We start from the raw sequence: 16,615 nt of genomic DNA on the forward strand, positions 1-16,615 counted from the left end.
TCATATGCATGCAAACATATTGATCAAGCCTTGTAGGTTATTGAGAAAACTGACCTTTTTGACCTTTTTGATTTATATGTTTAGTTGGTTGCTGGTGTTAATGCACGTATGTATCATAGAATCATAGAATCATAGAATCATAGAATCATAGATTCATAGAATCACAGAATCACAGAATCATAGAATAATAGAATGGCCTGGGTTGAAAAGGACCACAATGCTCATCTAGTTTCAACCCCCTGCTATGTGCAGAGTTGCCAACCACCAGACCAGCTGCCCAGGCCACCATATACATAACATTTGAATTCCAGCTCCACAGAACTGCTCAGCACAGTGCTGTGCCCACCACCTAACATCCCACTAAGGATGTGTAGCTTCTTCTGTGAACTATTCATGGGATAGAAATGTGTGATTTTCCTGAGGTCAGAGGGCCTATGCCTTTTTCATTATTGGCACCAGAGGGTGTCTGTAGTTAGAAATCAGTCTGTTAAAGCCTGTTCCTTGGGCTGACCGCATCCTTGTTACGAAGCTGCTGGCACTTCCAAAACAGTTCCAACTTCTCTGTAACTCTGAGCTTTGATTCTCTAAGGTGGAGAGATGATTTCTGCTTTTTAATTAAGATTCCCAAGATAAAGTTACCAAGCTTTCCGTGTAAAACATCAGAAGGGAAACTGCAAGTCTTAGCAAAAATAGGCACCCCGAGGCAGACTGTGTTTCTCATATTTTAAATAAGCATGATAAAAGTGTTCAGTAAGAGTAATAGATGTAGAGAGGAAAATAATAAACATAATGAGAAACTGTGTGGGTCATACAGCGAGGACACGGCATTCATTTCTCAGCTGTGCCTGCTCAGAAAGGGACCACTGCTGGTTTAGAGTCTTAAAAGCTGCCCTGTTCTAACCTTGCAAGGAAGTTCTGTGCAGCTTTTCACAGTCCACAACTTCCAGGATCCCACAGTGGGTGGAGGGCTGCAGGCACCTGTCAGCACATCCCTGGAGGGAGCACTGGCATTGATGGAAAAAAACTAGCGCAGCTTGCAAAGACACTGAGCAACGTGAACGGGATGATAGTTCAGCAGCGTGCCTACTCCCTTTGTGACCTTTTACTAAATTATTTTTTTACAAAATTGCTGACGTGTCGTCCTGACAACTCCTGCTTCGCCGAGATTCACATCAAGGCTGCGGTTCCAGAGGAACCGGCGGGGAAATTATGGGCAAAACGGCACCCGTCCGTCTGGGGCTGCTCGAGCAGAGAGAGTACTGACAGGTGATGGATGGGCAGAAACCGGCACGGCCTCCCTGGCTCCTCCCGGCACCGCGTGGCTACGGCCCAGCCCACCGCACTCGTTCAATCGCCCCGCCGCTCCCAGCTGCCTCGCCCCGGGGCAGCATCACCCACAGCGGCCTGCAGCATGGGGGATCTTCCCTTCCCCTTCCCCTTCCCCTTCCCCTTCCCCTTCCCCTTCCCCTTCCCCTTCCCCTTCCCCTTCCCCTTCCCCTTCCCCTTCCCCTTCCCCTTCCCCTTCCCCTTCCCCTTCCCCTTCCCCTTCCCCTTCCCCTTCCCCTTCCCCTTCCCGTCCCATCAGATGTAACTATTGCATAAATGCTATGGGATATGTGTGAGTGCTCCTGGAGGTGGAAGGGAAAGCCACATTTTCCCCACCTTGTTAACAGGACAGCTGTATCAGCTCCTCACCAGGCTCAGCCCAGAAAGATTTTAGCCTCTGCATATGGTACTTGTCCAAAGAGTAGAAGTTACCTAACTTGCTCGGCAAATCAAGATCTTTCCATCTGGTTTCTGCTATGTGAGGAACTGTTCTTTAAATACATCTGCAACAGCTTGATTAGCACCTCAGTGATGGAGAGTTGCCTCCTTGATTCAGTCATTTTCCTCAAAATTCTCTGAAGTCTAAGATGCTTTGAATTGTCTATAATCCTCTTGAATACCTGCTTCAATCTCACACGTTCGAATTAAGGAAAAAGAATGTTTAAAACCTCTGGTAGCACAGCAGTGGTGCCACTTTGTAAGATGAAAAATAAAAATATCTGATTAAAAATCAGGAAATTCTCTGCAGTTTAACCTGGGATTTTTCACTCACTTTCTATTATATGTCAGATAACGATAATGATAATCATGAAGAATTAAGTACAAATATCATAAAAAAGATAATAGTATAATTGATCATTAATTAATTGAGCATAGGAGGAAACAAGAACTGAATGAAAAACTGGATGAAAATAAACCTGACTAAAAAAAAACCCTGACTTTGCTGTAGTATTATGTGTACAAAAGTTAGAATATTTATATCTGTCTTCCTTCAGATAGGTATAGGAATATCACTTTCATGTCCTTTTTTTATCAGCATAAGGGTATGCCTCCCCTGCAGCTGCAGTTATTAGCAGCATTAACAGGGGGGGTAGAGGGGGTTGTGTGCTTCAGGGATAAACCACTGAGAGTACAAAGTGTTTTGGTGTGCAATACAATGGATTTGTTTCACCTCTAGATGATGATTCAGAGACATCAAAAGATGCTTAAGGAAGCAATCAGAAACCACCTGAGCTGGCTCTGGAGAGGCCCTGATTGATGTGCCACTAATTTCTCCAGTATTCCCTACGTTACTTGTCAATACACAGAAACCAATACGTCAGCAAAACACAGCCAAAGTGAGGCCTTTGAGTCCACAGCATTGTACAGCTGACAGTTTCGTAAAGCTAAGCTTCCCTTGAGCTGAATAATCATACTATGAGGTTAAACAAGAGAGCATTCATATAAATGATAGCTGGATGGACTGGAAAAGCAACAAGGCAGAAAGTTGAGGTGAAGTTCTGCGGCTTTATAAGTAAAAAGATAAACCTGATTGTCAGCTTTCAGAGTGGTTTGCTTCACAAGAGTGGCATTTTCCTGACCTCAGAAAAACACACAGAGCTGTTCTCGCTAATTTCGTGGAGCACACAATAAACAGATTTCATTTAGGTTTTATTAGCATATAAACTGATAATTTTAAAAGCAGTGCAATAATTTTATGCAGCAATCCTGCCATATTAAATTACATACATTAGAATTTGACAAGGTCTGAAACCTTCAGAAATATTCAAGCTTCAACTGGCATTAGTTGCCAAATGTTATCCTCGTTAAATAATCCAGCTGCAAGGTGCATGGATTTATGTTTTAAAAAAATCAACTTCCTTTATTTGACTAGCCTGCAGTACTTCAGTTGAGATTGCCAGTCAGGTTTGTGCCCCTTCTTAAGCCATTGCTGACATCTCTACAGTTCCCTCAAAGCAGGTTGCAGTGAGGTGGGAGTCAGCCTCTTCTCCCAGGTAACAGCGTTAGGACAAGAGGTAATGGCACCAAGCTGTGGCAGGAGAGGTTCAGGTCAGATATTGGGAAAACATTTCCTCAGAAGGAGTGGTGAGGCATTGGCACAGGCTGCCCAAGGAGGTGGTGGAGTCACACATCTGGAGGTGTTCAAGATAAGGGTGGATGTGACACTGAGGGTCGTGGGTAATGGGCATGGTGGGGGTAGTTGGAGATGGTGATCTTAGAGGTCCTTTCCAACCTTAATGATTCTGTGATTCTATGATTTTCACCATGCTATTGGATGGATTTTGTTGGTGCAAATGCTGCTCTGCCCAATTTAAGGCATGAACTGACACTAGGGAAGATATTTCTGTGATACATTGCAGAAAGTGGGAATAGTTCTAATCTAACCTATAAATACTTTCAACACTTTATTTTATCTTACTATGGTTAGCAAATGGAGACAGAAACAAGCAAAGTTGTCCAACTGCTGCTCTACACGTTTGTCCCCAACACGTGCTTGCTTTCTGTTGCTGTAATTTTGCATTCCTGACAGCAGCTTTAATAAGGCCAGAGGGTTGGTGGGGCACAACTGTTTACAAGCACATAACAAGATTCTACTGTTTTGAAAACTGTGAAGGTTTGCTTTGACATCATAGGTGATCTTGACATTTCCATTCAGTGTAGAGAGAATGGATACTGTCCAGAGAACTTGGTTAGATGAGTGAAAAGAAACCCTGGGAACACCTCTCTTGAGTGTGACTTACAGAGGCACTGCTGGGGATGATCAAACTCATGCAAACACTGCTTGCTTTGTCATGCATGGCTTCTGGATGATTTTAATGTTTTAATGAAACAGTTCACAGAGAGGAACTGAGCAATATTTATTTCATAGAATCATAGAATGGCCTGGGTTGAAAATGACCACAATGATCTTCTAGTTTCAACCCCCTTTCATGTGCAAGGTTACAAACCAGCAGACCAGGCTGCCCAGAGCCACATCCAGACTGGCCTTGAATGCCTCCAGGGATGGGGCATCCACAACCTCCTTGGGCAACCTGTTCCAGCGTGTCACCACCCTCTGTGTGAAAAACTTCCTCCTAAGATCTAACCAAAACCTCCCCTGTCTCAGTTTAAAACCATTCCCCCTTGTCCTATCACTATCCACCCTCATAAACTGCCATTGCCCCTCCTGTTTATATTTCATTCATCCTATTTGTTCCAGATTCTCCCATATTATGTAGTAATGTGTTACTAATGTTCGGGTGTTTGCAGTAGTAAAAATTATCTGTATCACAATATTTATTTTAAATTGCTCCATTAATATTCCTGTGAATTACAGTACTTGATTGTTCTGTATGCAGTTCCTGTTTGTTTGTTGAGACTTCAGCTCAGTGAGCATTCTCTACCGTTCATACTAAAGAAAAACATTAATATGAGCAGTTTTAGATACACATGTATTAAATATGGATTGTTGAGACTGTCTAATGAGCTTTTAATTCTCTATTAAATATTTATGGCAGGGAAATCCAGTATAGGATTTGAAAGGCATGATTTCATGATGAAGCCAATTTCCAGCAGGTTTGGTTGGAAATATTCACAAGAAAGCCTTTATGCTTCTGCAAGAAATCATTGTGCATAATGCTAATAAAGAAGAACTAGCTCAGATCATTGTTGACAGCAAAATCTTCTCAATTGTTTCAACCAATCAGGCTCCCAAATTTGGAAAATATTTCAAGCAACTACTTTGGAAAATATTACAAGCAACTACTAGGAACTAGAAACTAGAACTAGGAACTAGAAAAAATGGAAAAAAAAAAAAAAAGAAACATGGGGAAGAGTGGAAACAACATTTCCTTTTCTCCCATTATTCTTGGCAGGTTGGGATGATCATTCTGAGTCCTGACTCAGCCATGGGAGGGACATCGCCCTCAGTGGGAGCACCTCTCAACACACAAGTACAAATTTGCTTCTGTGTTCTGTATGTTCCACTTTTATCCAGACTTTTGGTTTGTGCTTTATCAAGCAAGACTGGAACTCTAATGTTTTAAAACATCATTTTCCTCAAATTTATTTTGAAGTTAGATGCTGCAGCATCAAAGTGCTTTACAAAGTAATGCTCACAGGCAGGAATTTCAATTGATTGGAGGGAAGGTGGGCTTTGAGATGCTCCAGCTCTGGTCAGCTTGATGCAGAGGTTTTCTTAATTAAAGTGTTGATGCAAGTTACGTTTTCCTATGATTGTTGGCATCAGGGAATATTACTTGATTATGGTAAATAATAATGAAAGTTGTAATGCTATCACTAAACTCTTTAGTAGGGTCTGTTGTGATAGGACAGTGGGAAATGGTTTCAGACTAAAGGAGGGGAGATTTAGATTGGATATAAGGAAGAAATTTTTTACCATTAGGATGTTGAGGCACTGGAACAGGTTGCCCAGAGATGTGGTGGATGCCCCATCTGTGGAGACACTCAAGGTCTGGACAGAGCTCTGAGCAACCTGATGGAGCTGTAGGTGTCCCTGCTCATTGCAGAGGAGTAGGACTAGATGGCCTGTAAGAGTCCCTTCCAACTTAAACGATTCCATGATTCTATGGTTCTATGTTGTTAGCTGACCATCTTTGGATTATGTCAAATTTCAGGAGTTATGTGGCTCAAAAGTAATGGATCTGTAGTGCAAAATGGTTTGTGCTGAGGGTGTGATGTTCCTTGTACACATATTTTGGAGGCTTTACATAAGTTCAGGTATATTCTTGTGATAATGGACATCCTTCAGCATAAGGGAAAAGGAATCACTTCACGTGCTCCCAGACAGGTTGTCCAGTAACTGGAGGTGTCTGAGAAAGCTAATCCAAACCAAAACACTAAAGCAAATGCTCCCAGATCTATTGTTTAATTGTTACTGTGGGGCCTGGGTATGGATGCAAACTCTCATATCGCCTGCCCTTGTCTAGGTTTAGCCTCAAGCTGCTGTGTTTGCAGAAGGAGCCCCAGCCTGCCCTGCCACACCAGCATCTCTTTTGCAAGAGAAGAGGAGGCAAATGCAGCTCTCATTTCCTCTAGTTAATCTACAGACTGGATAATAAGGAAGTGGAAAATGTGTGTTTGATGACCTCAGGCCATGTCTCTGCCTGAAAATAAAGGCACAGATCTTTGTGAAGATCACAGTCTGGCTCACACCCATGCATGGTTGCTCTTTTCCCTCCAAAACCAAGGTCAACTCAGGTAAAATACTCACTCCTCTGTAGTGAAATTGTATGTCTTCTCTCTCATCCTTTCTCTTCTCCTTTTTTCTTGTTTTTGTTTTGTTTAATTTTGCTGAGACTTGAAGAAAAATGCAGCAAATCCAGATAGACCCTCTTTCTGCCATATCTCTTCATGCAAGCAGCACCATTGGGCTATTACAGCTCTTTCTCATGGGAACAATGAAGCTTCCAAAAGCAGAAGGATGTAGCCATATATTTTGTAGTGTAAATTATATAAATGTTATAATCCTCCTTTGTTTTGTTTTGTATTTTTTTTTTTTTTTTGCCATTTTAGAATAAATGCAAGATTGCAATTCCCCTTTTGAAGTATATTTTGCTTCTGTGCTGACTTCTGAGTGCACCACCTAGATCTTCTGCCACCATATTATCTATCTGAAATTTGGTTTGGCTTTCCAGCTTGGTTATGACAAAGTATTACGGCAAACCAGAGAGCAAGTCATTCTACATGTCACTGAGCTGACACCCAACCTGCTGCCAATGCTTACAACAGATAATACCTATGGTAGTCCTTCTGTCCTATATTTGTTTCACCTACAGCCGCCAATTTCTGCCTTCTTATACAAGACAGAAGACAAAACAAACAGAAAATCTGCTCTCACAAGCGAAAGTCACAGCCTGAACAACATGATGAAAAGACTTCAAGTCTCTGATGTTGTATATCCTCAGTTAAATCAAAGCATGAGGTCTCTGTTCAGTCTTCAAGTAGTTCTTATTCAGACAGAAACTTGTGGCAGAGCGGCACTTCACCTCACCGGAGACCTCAACTGCCTTCTGAAAGTACCAGTCTTATATGCAGGTTTGCAATAGATAAATCAGCCCAAAAACACTGCTCTGCCCCTCTACACATCAGCAGGGAATTAAAACTGCAGTTTTGGGTATTGCCCTCATTGCCTTCCCATGACGAATCAAGCAGTATAATAAATATCTAACTTAGAAGATTTCTTAGGCTTTTACCAGAGAGATAATATATATTTTTTTAGAATTTGGAAAAGAAGAAAAAGCTGAGTATTTTCGGAAGCATTATCTTCTTATGCCATTATAACTTAGTGAATTGCACTATAATAGAAACAATATGTAAGAGGAATCTTGGGCTCCTAAATCATGCTTATGTTGACATTTGAGTGAGGAAACCTCTTCTCAGAGCTGTACACAGATCATTTTCTGCAGAGCTTAGTTTGTATAAAGCCATGTTGTTCCCTATTCCAACTCAGAGAGCTTTTTGTGTTTTTTTCTTTATTTTTTTTTTTCTTTCTGCTTTTATTCCCCCAAATCTTACACGCTGCTCATTTTTTTTCTTTTTCTTTTACCACTGCTGTGTCATGCTTCCTTCTTCAGCCTCCTTCTGGGTTCAAAGGAGGGAGTTCAGGCTTCTACCTTTCCTCCCATGAGTAGTGTTTCCCTCTTACAGCAGCCTGCAGCATGGCCAAGGCACAGGAGCATCCCCAAATTAATCCTGAGATCCACAGTGACTGGGCTGGAGTAGTCAGGCTCAGCATTTCATATATTCAGAGTCATAGAATCATAGAGTCATAGAATCACAGAATGGCTTGGGTTGGAAGGGACCTCAAATCCCATCCAGTCCCAACCCCTCCCCATGAGCAGGAATGTCACCTACCAGGTCAGGTTACCCCGCACCCCATCCAACCTGGCCTTGAACATCTACACTCAGCTTGTATCATCATTGAGTTCACACACCCCTGGTTTTACTCAACAGGCATTAAAACAACAACCCACAAAGAAAACACAAAATGTCTTACACTGCATTAAAGATTCCTTACTGAGAGAATGCCCAGAGAAATCGTGGGTGCCCCAACACTGGAGGTATTCAAGGCCAGGTTGGATGGGGCCCTGGACAGCTCTGATCTGATGGGTGGCAACCCTGCGGAGGGGTTGGAAGTGGATGGGCTTTGACGTGCCTTCCAACCCAAGCTATTCCATGATTCTATGAAAAGAGAGAAGATGTGTCTTTGTCAGGTGACGTCAAGGTGGAATGCAAATGAGACAGAATTCACAAAATTCAGTTTTTGTCTGGCATGCTGGTTTATTAAATCAGTTGTTATCACTGTTGGATTCTCTTCTTTTCTTACTTGGACTGTCTGCTGGTGATAATTGCTTAACAGGCATAAAACACCAAGAGCAACATTCTACTCATTTAGTTTTGCTACACTTCACCTTTCTCAGATTATATTAGTTATAATTCACGGCCTTAGCAAGCCTGTCTTATAAAGGGCACTCAGATTAAAAGGAAAAACAAATGTGATCTCTGTCTCCAGTGCAGTCACGCAAGCCATGTTTACCACTGATTAAATGATCTATCCTTGTGTAATTATCCCTAGATCACTGACTGGTAAACAAAGGCAAAAGACTGGCTTTCCTCAGGATAGCCAGCACAAGAATATCTTAGCCATTAATTTCATTTGAAGAAAATGTTGTTAAAAAGTTAGTATTTTGCCTTAATGTTTGCAAACTTCAGTTAGGGAACTGACTGAAGTCAGCTTGAGAAGTGGATGAGAAATATGGTATCAGTCCCTCATATAAATGTGATATTAGTCCCTTATATTTTGAAATGCATGGCAGAGTTTGTATTTCATCTGCTGGCTGGAATTTTGTATAACATTGCTTAATAAAATTACACATTTTCTTTAACACAAAAGAACATTTTCTGGTGTCTGCTGAAAGGAATAACTGCACAGCAGGTGTAATATAAAGCAAATATATAAATACTTATTTTCTTTCCCTACCCAACATCTGTCTTCTTGGCAAACAGTTATTTGGGGTAAGATTCTAGGTGCTTGTGTGGTTGTCTGAAAAGGATTCAGGACTGGCCTCTGGTTAGCACACTCTGGCAACAGTGGTACTCTTTTTCTTTCACTGCCTCCAAAATATCACATGTGGGACGAGCCCCAGATTGAGCAAGCCCCTGGCTGCAGGTTTCTCTCTGAGGACAGGGCAATGGGCTCAGCCCAAATCTTGCCACGAACTGTAGCTCAGCCTTGAGCAGCTGCACTGCCAGAGCCTTTGTGTGCAAGAAAGCTGTAGCGGATCTATCTGGACAACATTTCATCAACTCCATACAGGTGCCATCAAACGCCTTACAGAGAAGCCACTGCTACTTCTCTTCCACTGCTTCTTCCTTTCTCTGTAGGAAACTACAGTCCTTTGACATGGTCTGAGGTGACCTATTAGTCTGAGATGGCCTATTATCTAATTGGGCTCTTATTTTCCACCTCATTCTGATGTTTAAGGAAATGCACTTGCTTTACCACTCCCTTCAAAGTAATCACACGTAACAAGAATCTGTGCTAACCCAGTTCATTAAATACTGTACAGTGAAGTTCATCAGGCCCAGTCCACTTCAAGTACTGAACTCAGCTGAGGCACTGAAGCATGAACTTGATATTTAAGGATATTACTTACAGTGTATCTACTACTTGGTATGGGATAACTGTGAAGGAACGCTAGCTAACAGACATCAGCAAGTAACTGCAATGCTTTTCTGTTGTTAGGGCTGTGCTTTCTCATATTGCTATTGTCAGTGCTGTGCATCATTGGAGAAAACATTCCTTTCTCTCAGCCTGTTTTAATGCTTCCAGGTCTTTACTGTTTTATGTTTACAAATAGCCTCTCCCTAGGAATATCCCCACAAATACCAATCCAGAGCAGAGTAACTCCATAGAAGCCAATGTGGCAGTACCTATAGGAGTGAATGAGGCTTGTTAGGTATTTCAAAGAGCTACATTGTTTTCATGTACCTCCTGATTTTATTGCCTGGATCTATAGGCTTTTTGTGAAGTCCTAAACGTTTCCAGGTCCCCCTGTCCCTTGTTTGTATTCATCTTTCACGTTCTGATTTCGCTGCTTAAAGGGCAAGGAAAGTTTACTGAATGGAAAGACCTTGGAGTGTACAATATCAAACAGCAGAATGGCCTCAAAGGAAAACATATTTCATCAAAAAGAAAAAAAAAAAAAAGAGTTTCCTCGCAAATCCAGCTTGTTTTACCCACCCAGATCTATCTTTTTGTTGCCTCTCTGGTAACACATGTTTTATGTGAGCCTATATTAAGATGAATTTTAACCTACAAATAACTGGATACAGCTCTGGAGTAGGAGGGAATTCCTACAAGATGATGTCAAGTATTTTAAGCAGTAAAATTAAAAATAGCACATAAAATCTGACCAGTAGATTTGGATCTGAACCAAGGCAACACATTTGGGAAACATTATCAAGTTTATCAGGGGTAACATATCACAGAAAATCTGCTTCTGTTTATACGCCATTTATTATTCATTTTTGACATTTCCCTTTTTTCTTCAACTTTTTTACCCCAAAGCAAATATATGTTAACTGAAATGTGAGATAACAGACTGGCATTTTTTCTTTCTCTGTAAGACAGAAGCAGACCTGACTAGAAGCAAAAAAAAGACCCCAAACAAAACAAAAACAAACAAACAAAAACAAAAACAGTTGACAGAATAGCACTGGTAATAAAGGAGAAATCTGTCTCACGAAGAAAACCAAGAAAAAACTGAAACGTCACGTAAGATGAAATTAAAAGCCAAGTTGTGTCCTTCCCTGTGCTGTCTTGTGCTTCATGATGCATAAACACCACATTACAAACTGCTTCAAGCTTACCATATTCATGAAAAAAAAAAAGATTTATTTAATGACTAGGACACCTGCATCAATAGGAATGCCAGCAGAGATGAGTTTGCCTATGTTTTTCGGGATGTTTGCAATTGACAGTAGTCAAGTCTATCTCAGGAGATAAAACAAACATTAAAAGCAAGTTAAATCTTGGTAAATGACCCAGTCCCTCAGTATTACTCAGCTGAATTCTCACTGATGCCATTGCACCAAATTTTAAATGATATTTTTTTTCTAAGACTGAACAGCCATATTGATATTGATCTGTCTTTAAGGTAACAATAATTAATTAAGTCTGTTTAAATGCGATCCAAAGTCAGCCAGGACACATGCAGCCTTTCTACTGAATGCAATTCAGCATGGAGCTCAACTTAAACTGCAGTTATTTTATGTTAGTCCTTTGTTCATTGGTAGTTTGTGACTTTCTTCAATGGATCGTGTCCTTGAGAGCAGTTACGGAACATCGTTCTGTTTTGAAGCTCAGATCTCAGCTGAGGTGAATGTCTGTTATTCTGAACTGGGAGGAGCAAAACTTCTGGACTGTTTTCAGGAGCACATCTTCCACATGTATGCTCTAGAATACACATGTATCAGAAAGTGCTCCTCACAAATCGAAGTAAGCAAATGCAATACAGAGCACAAAATGATGAAACATTTGTTTTAAATTGCAGGCAACATCCCAAAATTAATATGAACATACATCATTCAGGTTTTAGTTTAGCACATGCTGCAGTTTTGAAAATAGAGATTTTTTTAGAATCTGTGTAATAAAATTGTTCTGTGATTTTAAGATTTGTTGCATGTTGTTGCTGATGCATAAGCTTTATTAGAATAACGGACTATTGAGTTTTTCAACTGAACAGTTATTTATGGTCATGAAAGAGAAGATTTATTTTTAAGAATCTTGTAATTACAGTGTACGATTGATTTTCAGATTCACATCCCAATGCTACAAAGGAAATTTTAGATAATTCTCCACGTCTGTGGCAAAGCACAAAACTGGTGTTTTGGCAAATGTAAGCTAATGTGTCTTAAAACATAGTGTCCAGAGGACATTTGTTCAAAGTGGATACAGATGGAAGAGACCAGAGAGAGTAAGTCAAAAGGAGTTCCTCGTAACCCAGTAAGGTTGAACTGCTGAACCCTATGGTGGAAATTAGCATTACTGGTTCTGCTGTCAGGTAGCTGAGTGCTAGTAGAAAAAAAAGATGATTTATTAGAGCACATGAAGAACAAGCTACAGCTTGTATGAATGAAGAGGGTTTTTGTTTGTTTGTATTCAGCTTGGCAATTTAAAAGCTAATGACTTGAACAGACTTGGAAACACCGCCAAAAGTCAGCTAAACCAGTATGAGAACCAAATCACTTATTTATAGAGTTGCTTTTCTTCCTCTCTTCCATTTTTGCAGAAATCCCAGCAGAGGACAGCTGTGACACTGCACTAAACACTACTCAAAGGAAAAGCTTTTTCATCCTGGGAATACTGACAGATGCAGTGCTTCACTTTAGAATTAGTGAAAAAGTTGGCATTTTGTCCAAGCCAAAATCTTTGGCATTTCAATCCAACCAAAAATCTCTATGGTCCACAGTGGAGAAGCTGAGACATTAATAGAGGAGTGATTCAGTCCATTATAACACAGCAGACCATTAAAGAATTAGGCTCTTCAGTAGCCTGCATCTCCCATATGCGACATATGGGTCATAATTTGCTACCTTAGGCAAAGCCCAGGGCTTTGTAAGTGGTGCCACTTGAAAGACTAAATGAAAATTCAGGTTCTAACACCTGCCACCTCTATTAGTTAAGATGTCGCAGGCCAGACTCAGAAGTCTATGCTTCAAATGACCTGTCAGGCCAACCCAAACAAAGGAAGAATATATATGCTCCTAACTCAAGAAAAACTGCATTTTCTAATTTTGAAAGGAGATGATAAAAGAAAAAATTAATGCAATTAAAAATAAGGCAAGATGGTCTTTTTTAGCAGCTCTGACCATGAACCATTTTCATCCTGCTTTTAAGATCAGGGAGGTAAATGACTCGCCACTGAAAATGTCTAGAATGCTGTATATCATTCTGATGCTTCTTTACCCATGAAGCAAATAAAAGATGTCTCAGAGGAATTATTCCAGTAGAAGTTTCTCATATAATCTACCACTGATACCACTGAAAATACTCCAGGAAAAATGGACTTCATTTACCACGAGAGTGGTGAGGTGCTGAAACAGGCTGCTCAGAGAGGTTGTGGGTGCCCCGTCCCTGGAGGTGTTCAAGGCCAGGTTGAATGGGGCCCTGGGCAGCCTGGTCTAGTATTATATATGGAAGTTGGCAGCCCTGCCTGTGGCAGGGGGGTTGGAACTCAGTGACCCTTGAGGTCCCTTCCAACCCAAGCCATTCATGATTCTGTGATACTATTCTATGATTCTATAACTTTCTGAACACAGAAAATCCCAGACTGACTTTCCAAAAAACTGCTGTTTTGTGGGCCTTTTATTTTATACAGAAATGGTCCAACTACTATCTAGTTTAAAAAATAGTATGTATTAAATTGAAGACTGTAAACTCCCAGAGCTAATGTACACAAATGTTTGCTTACTAGTCTATTATTACCAGATTTTTAGTATGATATTTCAATTATTATTAGGATAGGAGGATAGGACAAGTTCTGTTTTTATTATATTTTAAATTTTTAAAAAATTTCCTAAGTGTGACAGAACTGAGGGATATCAAACTTCCCAACATGAAGAATTATCTGTAGCTCAGGCCATGTCAAAGTCTACCAAAATATTTCTAACCACGCCTCTCAATGCAATCTACTTACATACTCACTCAGGTAATTCTTGTATTGGAAAACTCCAGTTTCCATTTGGAAAGTACACACAATAAGGAGGACTACTGGTGCTTGTTTGAAAAATAATCTTGCCTCTGAAGTAATTTTTTTTTTTTAACAAATGAATTTAAACTACTTTGCAGGCAACACATATGAGTGTTTTATTGACTTCATTTAACTTATACTGGATTGCATTATTTATAAATAACCAATTACATCATGAATGAAAAAAAAAAAAGAAGAGTAAAATATTTGGTTTTACTTATTTACCTCAATTAAAGTGATTACAGTTGTACAGTATATTCAAGTCCACTGTAAGGAATCATATTTGGGAAGGTTTCTGTTAGAGAAGTGATAGGAGGTAAGGTTAGATAAGCCCTTAAGCTTTCTGTAATCATGGCAAGTTGTTCATTTTGGGTAGAATCTTTTTCTCACCAAAGCCCTTAAGTTCCCTCTCCATCTAACATGATCTTGGGACATTGCCATGTCACACAACCCACAGCATAGGATAGTTTCTGAATTGCACGATGCCTACATCCATGCCAAATCTAGAGCTTTCTCCTCTTTTTCTTATGTTTTCTTGTGTCAACTATGTTGAGGTTGATCTACTACTGCCATCTTCAATCTTCTTCTGTATGTCTGAAGAAGACAGAGAAATTCTGCCATAGTTTTCATGTCTGAAGAGACCAGCTGTGTAATTTCACTCAAATTCATGGAAATATTCTGTGAATCCATTCATTAAAGTGAATGCAGCATCAGAGTAAGAATAATCATATGGACTGTAGTAGCAATTTTCATCCAAGCCACATAACAGATTTCTAAACTTTAAATTATTTGTAATCTTAAAATGGCAAGAGGAATATAAAAAAATTTGTAATATCCAGGTCTATATATTTGTCATGGCGCAAATATTCAAGACAAGATTTTGATAATCCCAGAAAGGACCCAAATTAAGATTAGTTGAAAATTCATGACATATCCTCCCTTTAAACTAGGGATCAATGTCTGGTTGGTCTATTTTTTAACTATATACGTATTGACTTTCTAGAATACCTACTGCACTGTTCTTTTTAGTTTTAATTTCAAAGCAGTCAAGAGTCAGATCGCTGCAAGATTATCGAGTTACGTCATTGATCTGCACTAGCAGAAGACTCAATTTGCTCAGTAATAAGCAATTAGGGTCAAAGGCCACAACTGAAAAAAAAACCCACAGGATATCATTTACACCCATGTCAATCAGAAACAGCTCTCTTGCAATCGACTTACATTTGTGTCAAATTGATGCAAAGGAGAATAGGGTTTTCAGAATTTGGATTATTTGGCAATTTGGAATTCACCTTTTTAAATCTGTTGCTACCTAAAATAGTAGATCTATTTTAACTGAACTGGGTTTTATTTAATTTATAATTTATATATTTTTAATTTATTGATGAATTGTATCACTGTTTCAGCTCACTGGCTTCATGTCTGTAGATTCTGGAGTGATGCATTAGAGAAACCATTTGCAGCAAGAGAACAGCAATGAGTGGATTACTTTTAAAGTAAATTAACAGACTCTCTTAAAAATATTAACATTTTGAATAAGCAAGATTTGTGTTTCTTGACATTTTATGTTCATCAAATCATGCATTTCTAATAGTTTTAGAACACATGTAATTATGAAGGTGTATTTTCAACTATAAAACCATAAAGCAATTTTCAGAAAAGATTAAATTTGGGATATATATATATTTAAAGTCTCTGGATGGAAGAATTGCATGGGTTACATTCCTGAAGAGGAACCCAGAGAAGCTGGCTGATCTTCAAGGGTCACCTCACCCAAGCTCAAGAATGAAAGGTACTGAGCAGGAAGCCAAGCCAAACTTAAAGTAGCGTGCAAGAAGAGGGAACAGGGAGAAGTGACCTAGGAAGACCAAAGCCTCCCTTGAGTTAAATGTAGTCAAGATGAAGGCCAAACAGAAGGGCTCCTACCAGAGTATCGGCAGCAACAGGAAGGCTACAGAAAACGTATTCCCACTGCTAAATGTCACAGAGGACCTGGTTACAAAGAATGTGGGCAAAGAACTTAGTGCTTTCTTTGCCCATGTCTTTAATGGTCGGATTTGCCTTCAGAAATCTCAGAGAAACAGTCTGGAGTAAAAAGGAAATATTTAAACAAACTTACTTACACACATCCATATGACCTGATTGGAAGCACCGTCAGTGCTGAGAGCTGGCTGATGTCATTGAAGATAGGGTAAAAACAAATGCCGCTAGTTATTAATTCAAGAATTGCAAGGAGACGTTAGAGAACTTCAGGCTTCTTGGCTTCACCTGAGAAGCTTGATGATCCCTGAGAATCTGATGTAACAAATGCTCCTGGAAACAATTTGTGAATGTAGAATTGGACAACAGGTTGCTTGGTCAATGTTGACTGATAATTTGGATATTGTGTCTGATAAACCTGCTGGCTTTCTAATATTAAGATGACTGGCCTGGCGAATGAGGGAAGAATTGTGGATGTTGCTTGTTTTACTTCAGCAAGGCTTTTGACAGTACCTTCCAAAAGATTCTCACAGACAAACTGCTGAAATACAGAT

Source organism: Phasianus colchicus, chromosome 2 (assembly GCF_987193195.1).
Source record: "Phasianus colchicus chromosome 2, bPhaCol1.hap1.1, whole genome shotgun sequence".
In the NCBI taxonomy this organism is placed as follows: domain Eukaryota; kingdom Metazoa; phylum Chordata; class Aves; order Galliformes; family Phasianidae; genus Phasianus; species Phasianus colchicus.